We start from the raw sequence: 12,810 nt of genomic DNA, 5'->3' as shown, positions 1-12,810 counted from the left end.
GTTATGTTGAAAACATTCAAATTTAGATTAATTACAATACACTATACATATTTGACATATCAGATGTTGTTCTGGAGCTAAGGCATAGTCTGGACTTCTCTCCTGCAGCGTAAACGACAGTCCTTTCTCCTGCAAAGTAACGTTAACACATTCCAAAAACAAAATTATTCAATAAGTTACTCATTGTCTTAAACCCTATTGTTGCATGTGTAAATGTGTTTTGGTTTTAAAGATTACTAAGAATTTGTATATTGTTGTTGTGATGCTTTTATGTGTTAAAATAAAAAAATGACTTCAGTAAAAGACATCTTGACAGTAAATGTTTGATGTGGGGGAATCACCAAAGACAAGGAAATAAATCCACCAATGTTAAAAAAAAAAAGAAAATTCAGTGATCAGTTATGATCACCTGATAAAAAACGATTTTCCTTTTTGTTTCCTCCCGCGAAGCATCAACAGAAATAACAACCAAGAGGAGACGGAAGGAATATAACAGCATTGGTTGCCTCCCCAGTCACGTATTCCCTTGAATACTAAAATGTTGCATGGAGAAGAGTGGTTCCCAGAGGCAGCAGACTTTAAAGGACTAGTGAAATCCCATGTGGTTTGTCATGCTGGAATGCACTTGGGGGAGGGGGGGCACACAGGGAGATGTGGAGGGGGGGGTGAGGAGAAGCAAGAGAAGGGAGGCGAGACAGGCTCCTGAGATAGCTTGAGCAACTGAGCGATTGCCGGGTCTTTGGGTTTCACGGGTAGGGAGGGGTAGTAGTTGTGGGAAGGTGGGGGGGCAGGAGGATGGAAAGGGAGGACACAGGCACATTTGGGCGCTAGCTGAGCTGAGGTGGGGAGGGGCGTCAATGCTGAGGAGAACGAGCAGAGAAGGAGGAAATCATCCGGGACCGACTTCTCCCCTGACTGAGCACGCTTGCCATCACCTAAATTGAGCTGCAGACTGGTTAGGGCCAGCCAGGAAGACGACTTGAAGTGCTCTGTAGTGGCGGTGTTGGCAGCAGTGTGGCGTCTGAGGCGCCCAATCCCCCTCGCTGGTCATCAGAGGTTGATAACGTGCATCAGGGTACACTGGCTCGCTCCCTGGCCGGTGAGATTAAATAACATCAGAGATAGCTCTCTCTAATCCTCCCCCCACCTCCCACTCTGCGCTCTGGAACTGGGATTTAAAGTCCTCAGGCCCCAGTGGTAATGTTCAGTTTCCTGCTTCAGACAGGCAGAGACAGAGGCTGAGGACGTAGCGCGACCATTAGCAAGTTAGCGGCATGGTGGGAATATATACACCCATCAGCTCCATACGCAACAAACTGTGATGCACTGTGTGTTCTGACACCCTTCTATCAGAACCAGCATTAACTTTTTTTTAGCAATTTGAGCTTCAGTAGCTCATCTGTTGGATCGGACCACATGGGCCAGCCTTTGCTCCGCACGTTCATCAGTGAGCCTTGGTAGCCCATGACCCTGTCTCTGGTTCATGGCTTTTCCTTCCTTGGACCACTTTTGATTGGTACTGACCACTGCAGACCGGGAACACCCCACAAGAGCTGCAGTTTTGGAGATGCTTTGACCCAGTCGTCTAGCCATCACAATTTGGCCCTTGTCAAAGTCGCTGAAATCCTCACACTCCCAATTTTTCTTGCTTCTAACACATCAACTTTGAGGACAAAATGTTCACTTGCTGCCTAATATATCCCCCACCCATGGAGCTAGACCAATGGCTGCACTAGCTCAGCGCAGTTTAGCAAGGACGGCGAAACAGCTAGCCTATCAAAAAAATAACAACCCATCTAAAGATATAACCTGCAACCTCACGGTGACAACAAGACATCAGGAAGTCACTACACCCGGTTGCTAATCGCCAAGATATAGTAACAGCATTTCCTCATAAAGTGAAATTTTATTGTTTTATTTTTTGGAGACGACCATTCAGACATCTCACAGCAGTAGGGTGGGGGTCTGGGAGCAAAAAAACATCAGTTCCTCACTCTTAAAAAGCATTGCAAGGTACATAAGTTTTACAACTTTGACCTATCATCACTATGAAAAAAACTTGGTCTTATTACTGTGGCTTTGGCTGTCATTACCGTCTGTTATAATAACACTGTGTTCAAGTTAACAGCTGAAACTTTGGAAGGTAGCCACATTTTCAGGTTCGACAGGGCAAAGAACATGATCAGATATAAAATAATCCCTCATTGCACAGGACAACTGTGTGCATGAACAACTACAGTAGGACAACGTTAAACTAGGAAGTCTGTGACCTGTGATGGATGTTGGATAATGGGGATTTATTTAATATAACCTGTCTGGTCATTTCCCTGCTCATGTTACTTTACTTTGTGTTAGCAATTTTTCCACATCTGCAGATCTCAAAAATCTCTTAAATTCCTCAAGAATCCATTTTAGACCACTAGGGACATAACACAAACCTAATAAAACACAGCTCACACCTGATGTATCATCAGCTGTGGTGGGCAAAGTCTGAAAATATATACTCATTAAAAGTACAATTACTCCCATAAACATGACTCGAGTAAAAGTGAAAATTACCATTTGAGAAAAAGATTATAAGTTGTCTTTTAAAAACGTCCCTCGGACACAAGCATCATCCCCTTGGAGTCATTTCAGGGCTACATTTCCATTTTGATCTCCCCCAACTGAAAATAATAATAACTAGTTCTTTAGCTTGTTACATTTTTGACTTTCTTTTCTAGTCACCGGTTACAGGACTGGTAAAGAAAGCGCTTTAAAATTTCTCAACAACCTTAGACCAGCCTATTGGAATGGACAGGACTGACTAAACCCTAAATTTGAGCAAAGGAAGCAAAATAATGAGCTAAAAGCACATACGCTAAGCACTTTTCACAATATGCAGAGTACTAAGAGATACTATACTTTTTAGTCATTTACTTGATTAATTCGTTTTTTTCATAACACTGAAAGTGTCAATGCTGCTTGCAAGGATGCTTTAAAAGAGAGCTGCAACACTGTGGATGCTTAAATTATTCCCGTAAACACCAACAAACCTTATGTTGACCCATACTAGTGAGAAATGATGTAATTCTGTTTGAGAAATAACATTTGGCAAATAAAATTGTACTACTTTTTAAAATAAATGCTGAAATAAGAATTTTTTGCTGTGAACTCAATTTGAACTCAACAGTATTCACACACACAAATGTGCACATACACATGAAACTGGCGAAGCAAGTAGTTTGGGGAGATAAAATCACTCGATCAACTGGAGAGCAGAAAGCTCAAATGCCATTCAGACAAACTAATCATTAATTAGGTCTGTGTGCCATCAAGTCATTACCATAAATGTGTCACATGGCTTTAATCTAAGGCTGTGTTGTCCTGTTGACACAACAAAGATATTGAACACCCACAAGCGCTCGATGGTTCCTACATTCCAGCAGGAGACACAAATATCTGGTTTTCCCAGTGGTTCATAATGACCCTCCGAGATCCTGTCAACAACACTAAGAGTGGTTGAATATCAGCTGTCACTCAAATAAACACCAAAATGAATACAGGTCCCGGTATTGCCAGTCATGCCACAGGGTGCCAGGGGTTAGTGGGCCAATCAGATCTGCTTACCCTCTCTGTGTCCTCCACAGAAATGCAGAGTCTCAGTGATAATCCCTTTAGGGATTTTGACTGAGAATGCTCCCTCACTCTACTGGCATACTTCTTGGCACTGAGCAGAGGGAAAATCCACACACCTTCCTGCGATGAGGCGCTAAGAAAGGGCATACTATTGGAAAAGGACCACTGGGGGAACATTGAACAACAGAAGCAAAATGCCCCGTTATTAACAAAATGAATGCGTATTATGTTCTAATTTCAAGGTTAAAATGTTAAAAAAAAAATAGGTATCAAGCCCTTCAATGCATTTTTTCTGTAATAAATCCCAATTCTTTTCCACCTCCAACAGTATATTTGCAGATTTTCGCGGTGTACATACTTACATACCCTTACACAACACGTATAACACTTTCCCACACTGAGTCACTCGCACACGCAGAGGACAGAGAATGAGACCGAGAGAGAACAACACGTAGAGCCTCCCTCCTTCCCTCCCATCCCCTCCTCCCTACCTTGTCTTTCATTATTTATTTACTGTCTGCAGTTTTTCCATCGCACGCATATTGATGCAGAGAAAGCAGGGTGTGAGTGCGTGTCAGAATCATTTCCTGACGAGGGAGACAAGGTGGAAGTAATCAGCAGAGCGCTGATGCAATATGACAGCCCCTAGAACCGCTGGTACACAGTTAAGAGCAGGAGGGAGAAGAAAAACATCTCTCCACTGAAGGAAGTGGCACAAGATTTGCACAAGCGACATTTGGGTGGAAAGTAGATTTACAAAGTTCTAAAAGTTTGGGGGAAGAAAATCGGATTCTAAGGTTGTTTTGTCTGAGCTCATCTCTGAAATCTGTAGCAAGATAATATATCTCTATAAGGTCATTCAACAAGCTACATTAGCTGTCCATTTGTTTAGAAAACGCTTGTGTTTCAACTTCAGTTCAATTCTTTTATTGCACCCTGAGGGAATTTAAGTAATTTGGAATATATGTAGTGAATAAATGCTGGTTTCTACAGTCGTGACCAATGTCCAGATTTTTGGAGATGAAGAAATTCCCCATAGGCAACAGTAATAAAAACAGACATTCAGTCTTTTTTTTCCTAAAAGAATCCAGTCAAATAAAGTCAGATTTGTTCATGCATAACCATGAGAAACTTGTTTTATTTCAGTCTGTGGGACTGTGCAGTGTGGAAAGCAGCAGACTAACAGGGTCTGCAGAGAAGCCAGCAAGGCACCTGGCTGACATGATCTTTCTCCACTAATCTTGTCTGACTGTTCCCCTTTCTCTCTCTCTTTTTCTCTCTCTCTCTCTCTCCAAGGCAGGTGTGGATTGATTAGTTATCCTGCAGCCATCAGGGCGCAGTGAGACGGCCGAGCACGCCAGCTCTTTCCCCCATGTAACACACCTGTACATATCTCCCTCACACATCTGTACATCTCTATTACATACATTTCTATCTCTGTCTCTTTCATCACCTTTCTCTGCCGCTCACCTACGTACAAACATCCTCACCCTGTCTCACTCACACACATGAAGTATAGTACAGGTTATGTACATACACACATGCACAGACACCATCTGCTCGCCCTGACAGGCACAACCTTCCTGGGTGCAGTAATGGATGAATGTAGAAGACATTTAGGGTCTCCCTGCCTCTCCTTTTCACATGCTGACCCAGGAGAGCAAATGGGTTAGCGCCATGCTCGAATATACACACCTTTACGTCACACACCAACACATTCAAACACATACGGAGAGCTGTAAGCATGCTGATTGATTGATTGGGGTGGTAGGTTTCATGACGGCTGGCAACATTTCTCCACATCATGTCAACGCCCCTGGCAGCAAGAGTCTCAGAGTGATCTCTGAGGAATTAGGTAATCAAAGTCAGTGAGGCTGGATTCAGGGTGGTGCCCATGCAACAGTCTAAAAAGAATTCAAGTGTACTTTTTTTGGTCAACTATGGGTTCTCAAGATTTTGTTTGTATACAATTAATTTGTATTGGGAAAAACAGTAATGGTATTTTTTTTAATCAAAACAAGAAAAAAGCATTATTCATTCTGAATGTAGTACTCGAGAGTAGTAGAGTTTTAAAAACATATCTGCAGAACATTTCAGTGGTAATATTTAAGTAAACTAGGTAACATCCCCATATCTAGTGTTAGAAAATAACACAGTACTTAACTTAAGTTCAGTTTTGAGTAACTTGTACTTTATTTGAGTCCATTCTATACTACTTTATACTTCTAATCCACTGCATTTCAGAAAGAATTACTGTACGAGGGAGTGAGGGTGAGGGAGATGTGTAGGTGGATTACATACAAATCATATAATACCTTTATAAAATATGATGCATCACTCCTCATTAAACTGTCAAACAGTATAATAAGTCCATCTCTATCACCTATAACATTAAAATGCTGCGTATGCCCAATTGCATTAATAATAAGTAAATAATATAAACTAACAGCAACTTCACTTCTGATACTTTAAATACATTCATCTGATAATACTTATGTACTTTCACTTAAGTCTTCAATGCAGGACTAGTGCATAGGATTTAGTGGCATCTAGAAGTGTAGTTGCAGATTGCAACTCTCTCACTTCACTTTCCTCTTCCAAGTGCGAAGAAGGAACTACAGTGGCTACAAACGTGTAAAAAAAATAGGTGAACGGCCCTCTTTAGAGCTACAGTGTTTGGTTTGTCCATTCAAGGCTACTGTAGAAACATTGGCGATTCAACATGGCGGCCTCCATGGAAGGTGACCTATTTCATCTGTAGATAAAAACAGCTCATTCTAAGGTTATGAAGACTCAACAAGTCTTCTCTTATTTCCAGGTGTGTACACTAATTAAAACATAGTTATGCATATTTTATTCAATTTCTGCCTAAATGTTACACACAAGACCTTTATGTAAAGCACCTAAACTGCCCAAATTTGCCTCTTCCCAATTTCCAGTCTGTTACAGTAGCTTAAACCTAGCAGTCACACTGAACCACCTACCCTAACCCTTTCACTACAACTTCTGTGCACTATAAGAATGTCACACTTCTTGGATTAAAGAAAAAGGCCTTGCTAGCCAACATAATCAAGGGAAGTAATTAAATTTCCTTCAACATATGTGGCAAAGCAAATAAATAGTAGGCCTATATAAGCCACAAAGTGCCCTAAATCTATTTACTTATGACTTCAGTGAGAGGCAGGGGTGTAGCCTGCCATTTTCTCGCCGTTCCACGGCATTAAACATATTCAGAACAAACATTTAAAATAATCCATCACTAGTTTTAAGAGCTCCGACATTTTCTCACAGCCAATGAAAAGAACAGGATTCAACAACACAAAGTTTCAGTTCTCAGTTAATTGAGAAACTGGCAGTATGACAAAATGTCATATTTACATTAATCAAATGTCAAAATATGGTGCAAACTATGTATGATTCATAGCAATCGCTCGCATCACTGCCAGATTTGTTCTGCCAGTGCTTCAGTATATAGAAAAAAACAACAATCTTTCCCTACTCAGCCAAACCCTACCGCATCCCAGCTGACCAAATCGATGAGTTAAATAAATAAATACAAATCAGAATTATATTTGTTATATATTGACTAACACAATGCAGCTATGTTCTATGAGTGATCATCTAAAAAAGTTACAGAAATCAACAAACAAGCGTGTTATCAAGATTAAAGAAAATTGTCTACGTACTGTATCTCTAAAGAGACTTTCATTCACTTATCTCCCAAGGTATCACTCATCCTTCAATTTATCCACAAGTCCTTTCATCCGTGCATCGGCCCCTCCATTTATCATCTGTCCATTCATCTATCAGCTGCTGAATCTACCCACCTGAACATCCACCCACCAAGTCACGCCAAGTGATTCAATGAACTCATTACTTCCTCCTATGAAAACAAAAACGCCACTCGGCTTTGTTGACCAAAGACTCAGCGTGCAACATCAAACTGTGGCAACACAACATCAAACTGTGGCAAAAGCATAAGCCTGTTGGTGAACAGGCCGAATGTTGGGACGAGAAGATAGAGGAGTGAGGAGGAAGGACAGGGAGGGCCCATGTGTCAGGTCCCATTGGGGTCAGAGGATAGTGGCTACATTTACCAAAGCAAACAGCCCAGAGGAGCAGAGTACTTCACCTGTCGTCGTGGATTACTCCATTATCACATCCACCAGTCCCACAGTGTCTCATTCCAACCACTCACTATTCAAAATTCATACAACATGCACAATGGTGGGTGCTATAAAATGTTAAACTGCAGCTGGGCTCAAATTTTAAAAGAGGCATTGAGATAGTTAGCGATAGGAGTTGTCATTGTTGCGTGTGAAACCATCTAAACAAAGGAAATACTCACACTTTATGTTATTATGATGTCCAAAGCTGCATTAGCCTATTTTCAATAGTTTTTCCGAATGTAATGCAGAAATCCATGGCTTTAATATGAAGTAGATGCAAATAAATAAATACATAGACAATGCAACACAATGCAATACATGTTACTCCCCAGCAAATACGTTCATATTGGCCAATTTATGTTAATGGGAACATTCAGTGCCGATGCAGGGAGCCTAGTGCTGTGCAGAACAGAGAAAACAACACAGTGTGAACATCCAAACAAAGTATGAAATCAGTGGCAGACTCAGGCTGTTCGAGGGGCAGGGTCAAAAAACTAAAAAAGAGACGTAAGACATTGAGAGATGTTTGTCATTATAAAGGGAAATTATCGTTGATTTATCTCCTGATCCTAGTCCAGGAAATTACAATGTTATACTTGGGCTATGAAAATATCAAAATGTCTTCAGATTTCTACAATTTAGGGACTAGATTGTGGTCGTATAAGTGCTTTGAGCTCAGCTGATCTGTTTAAGAACGGTCTTGCATGTTTTCATACCCCTCAGCCTATAGGGCTGCTGGAAAAGCAGGCTCTAAACTTTCTCAGACTGCCGTTTTGCTTTAGTTTTATTCTAGTTTAAAAGAAAAGAAAAAAAAAAACCCTAACACATACACATATTGCACACTGACTCACATGCATACAAATACACTTTCTGATGGTTCTCATTGTCATATTTATTTATTTTAACAGTATAGGTTTTATCAGTATTCCCTCACCAATTTCAAGCTAGGGGAATAATACGTTTCTACCATAGATATACTGAAAGTGAGGTCTCATAATTTCAGCAGATGGGTCTAACCCAATGTAAGATGTAAAATCCTCAAATGTGATCATTAATTTGTGAATTTCTAACACACATTAACGAATGATAAAATTAATCACTTGTAGTACAAACAGACATTATTAGGAGAGACTGTTTACACTGTTCGTCAGTAGTTCCAACATCTTCCAGGGAGACAGAATGGATAAGAAACTGCAGGGACTGGGTGAAACAAATAATGCAAGAAGAGGACTTGGAGAACGAAGTGCTGCCACTGGGCTGACAAGTTCGGTATTGGGTGTGATTCACATTAGTACTGGGAGAAACCAGCAGTCACCCAAATCTTTGGCGCTAAATTTGTGTCTACCACAAACCCATAGAGCACAGGTGAGTACAATTTCTCACAGCAACAATTAATATTACGTTTGTCATCATTTTGATCCAGTGTAGACTGCTATTTTTTTTTAAATAGAGGTTAAAAAACAAAAAAACTTCCAAGTGCCTAATACAGAGTTTTAGGGCTGCGACTAATGATTATTTTTCAATCAATCGATTTAAGTTGATCAAGTCTTTAAAAAAAAGAAAATAGCAAATGCCCTAAATACACATCTCAGTTGCTTATTTCGTTTAACCAACAGTCCAAAACCTTAAAAAAAAAAAAAAAGAAATTAGGCAGCATGCAGTAAAAGTCTAGTATTTCCCTTTAACAAATGAGTCCAAGTAATTAATATGAATAACTAATCCATTACTTGACTAATCGGTTAGGCGCTACATAGTTGTGTACATTGCATAAATATAAAGTATTGTATTTAATATGAAATAATAAAAAAAGTTATTTCTGTATTTCAGCAGGAATTTCTGGACTATAGTCCTGAAGCGAGTTGCTGGAGGTGGACTTAGCTGCACCTTACTTTTACCCTGCAGCAATATTGAATACCAAGGCACTCATAATACCACTGTGGTTTAGCTTGGCAGCAAATAGGACATGGGAAATGGCACAAAAGACATATCCAGGGTAAAGAGCCATCCCTGGAGAGAAGAGTGACACCAAGGAGTCCCTCTTCTCCTTCTCAGCAGCGTGATTAATAACCCCGGTGCCCCATAATCTCTCCATCATCTATCTATGTAAATGCCCCCGGACCTGCAGCGCCAACACACTTTGACTGATGGCTGTTCCACGGCACTGGGCTCTGTGTGTGTGTGTGTGAGAGAGAGAGAGAGAGAGCGAGCGAGTGTGTGTGTGCACATTTTTGCATATGTACGCAGGCATTGTGTGTATGTGTGTGTGAGGGGATGTGAGGGTGGAAAGGAAGAGATGAGAAAAATCACATGGTCCCTCTGCATTGTCACAGTCCGTACGGCCTCAGAGACACACTGACTGCTTTTCTCTGTACACCACAAGTACACATATTGGGAAAGGATGGCACACCACACAAAAACAAGGCACAGGGGAGGTTATAATTTACTCACACAAACAAGAGACAAGAGACAAAATTAGATTTGGCTAAATCATTTAATAAAGTCTTATTTTATCCCCTTAGACCCTTCTTTTCAGTAATGACAGTTTCAATAAATAGGGGGAATGGGATTAATTAGGCATTTCAAAGTACCATTTTAAATATTACATCAATTATTAATGCTTGTATAATTTTTTATTCAATGAAAGTGTCTCTTAGCAAGGTTTTTTTCGTGGATTTAACTTGGTTTGTAGGGCAGAGTGTGAGCGTTGACTTTGTCCCCATGTTTGTCTCATGTTGTGGCATCAGGGAACCAGTTGGACACAAACCTAAGGAACTTACCTGAGCGTTAGTGTCCTTTATTTGTGAATTTTTATGCAAAATTGTCTGGAGATATGAGGGGAACCCAGAGGAAGCGACATTGCTCACACCTTCTCTCTGGGAAATTGTACAGTTTCATGCAGCCCTGCAGATAGCTGTCGCCCCATTGTGTTTATGGATGATGAGAGTAGAAACTAAGAAAAAGAACATTAGCGGGAGTGAATTCTTAATTTTCTTAATATTTTTCTTTATGAACTGCGTGTCCAGGGAAACCCCAGAATGTTAATGTTTCATACACACCCAATATTGTGTAATGCATTAACTGGTGGAGCACTAAGTCATCCAACAAGTCTGATGTGCACAGAAGCATAACGCTTACTTTACCACTGTTTACTAGTAACATCTATTCCAAGTTCAACATCAAACACATATTTAGTCATCAAAGTCACAGTTTTTGCACTTGTCTTCACACCTTTGTGCCACTCCTCCTCTATGTGTTTTTGACATTCTCTGATTCAATGTAAAGTGATACATAGGGTGCATCTTTCTAAACCTAAATTAGCTAAGAAGTATCCATAAATTAACACGAAATGTGATATAAGTCTGCAGACGCAACACTGAGTCTCATGATCTAGCTCTGTCCCAGTTACGATGGGTATTGGAATGCTATTTTTGAAGCGTTCTCCTCAGTTTTAACAGTTAAAATTGATCCAAACCATCTTATGTCACTGTTTGGAATTATTCCTGAAGGGATGCAGTTACCTTTGGATTTACATGTATTTCATCTTGTACACTACTAAATGACAGCAGGGGGGGTTTGTTGTTCGTTGTAGGAAATTGTGTTCTCTTTGCAATTCATGTAAATTATGAAATTCAGTACAAAAGAACTGTGAAAGAAAACTGATATGTTTTATCATATGTCATTATGAATGGCTATGCAATGGCATTTGGTGACACATTCCATGATATAAAACCATCACAACATCGACCGACAGATTTATTTGAATGGATGTATGGCTTTAAAGCAGAAGCAATAACCAAACGCTGATAAATTAGTTATTTAGCAGCAAGTTAATTCCAAAGATGAAAAAATATATAAAAAATTAGGTACATTACATTACGACTGAAATTGAAAATTGAGGTCAATACTGTTTGATTTTATTCAGATTATTCAGCACAGAAGAAATTCAACCTTTAGATATGTTTAAAAGTGGCCTTTCATTTTGAACTACTACAATAGGAACAATAGTTGCACACATATTATTGCAGAAGTCCATAATGGTTTCACAATTTTGGCTAATAGTTACTGTTCAATTAATGACTTACAAAACCAAGTTAAATTGAAAATAAATAACAAAAACCATCCTTAAACTGATTTACCAATCACTTTGTTGAACTAATGATTCTCACCCTCAAAGTTGAAACCAAATGGATGCTTGCTCCTTTAAGCTGGAACTGATCTAAGATTGGAAGACAGACTTTAGGATTTTGCATCCATTGTGTTTGTATGTGTTTCTTAAATGATTGTCCCAAGTATGGGGGATGGTAAGTTGAATGCTTTGTGTTTTTTAACCATGACGTCCCTCAGGCAGTTTTAGGCACAAAGACAGATAACAAGAGAGTTATGAAAAGGTCAAGGAGTAACATTGTCTTAATGTGCTACTGACTCTGTCTGAGGACAGAAGGGAAGAGCAGAAGAAAAATGTGTTTCAGATACAGTAAATCCAACTGCAATGCATCTGGGGTGAGGAACTGAGTATTGACCTGTCAAATAACTACAGTATGTACTATGAAATATATTTTTCCATTCGTTATAAATGAAATATATGCAGCAGAAAAACATCAGTTTCACATGTTGTTCTCCATCATGAAAAGATACATCAGTGATGATCTCTCTTTGATTTAAGGATACAAATGCAGATTCCATTGTCACTGCTTTGGTTTACATCATTGTTCTCTCATCACTGGTTATATATTCTCAAACCTGTATAATCCCCTTTGGGTGGTCCCAACATAATGATTTGTGGGACTGTTGTTGCTGCTGACAAGAAACTAACAAAACTTGACCTAATTCTGGTTTTGATGCCGAGGGTAAACCTGATCTGGTTCGCTAATTATCAAGCCATCTCAATCTTGTAATTGATAATTACAGTTGACTGATTGTTGGATAATTACAATGCAGCTGAAATGAAAACAGACACTTATTGATTAGATGCTATCTTGACAATGTTTGGAGTTCCATCGCCTTTCATGATGCCATTCCAACC

The 12,810-nt window shown here is 39.7% G+C and overlaps 1 long non-coding RNA gene across 1 annotated transcript in view; it reads right to left on the bottom strand.

Annotated features, from left to right (window-relative positions):
* The window catches only part of LOC127354221 (uncharacterized), a 78,007-nt gene that overhangs the window by 41,476 nt on the left and 23,721 nt on the right, over positions 1 to 12,810 (bottom strand). The window lies entirely within an intron of this gene.

The sequence above is a fragment of the Dicentrarchus labrax genome, unplaced genomic scaffold (assembly GCF_905237075.1).
Source record: "Dicentrarchus labrax unplaced genomic scaffold, dlabrax2021, whole genome shotgun sequence".
NCBI classification, from domain to species: Eukaryota; Metazoa; Chordata; class Actinopteri; family Moronidae; genus Dicentrarchus; species Dicentrarchus labrax.
The sequence above is the reverse complement of the archived record's forward strand: the minus strand, read 5'-3'. Positions and strand labels throughout refer to the sequence as shown.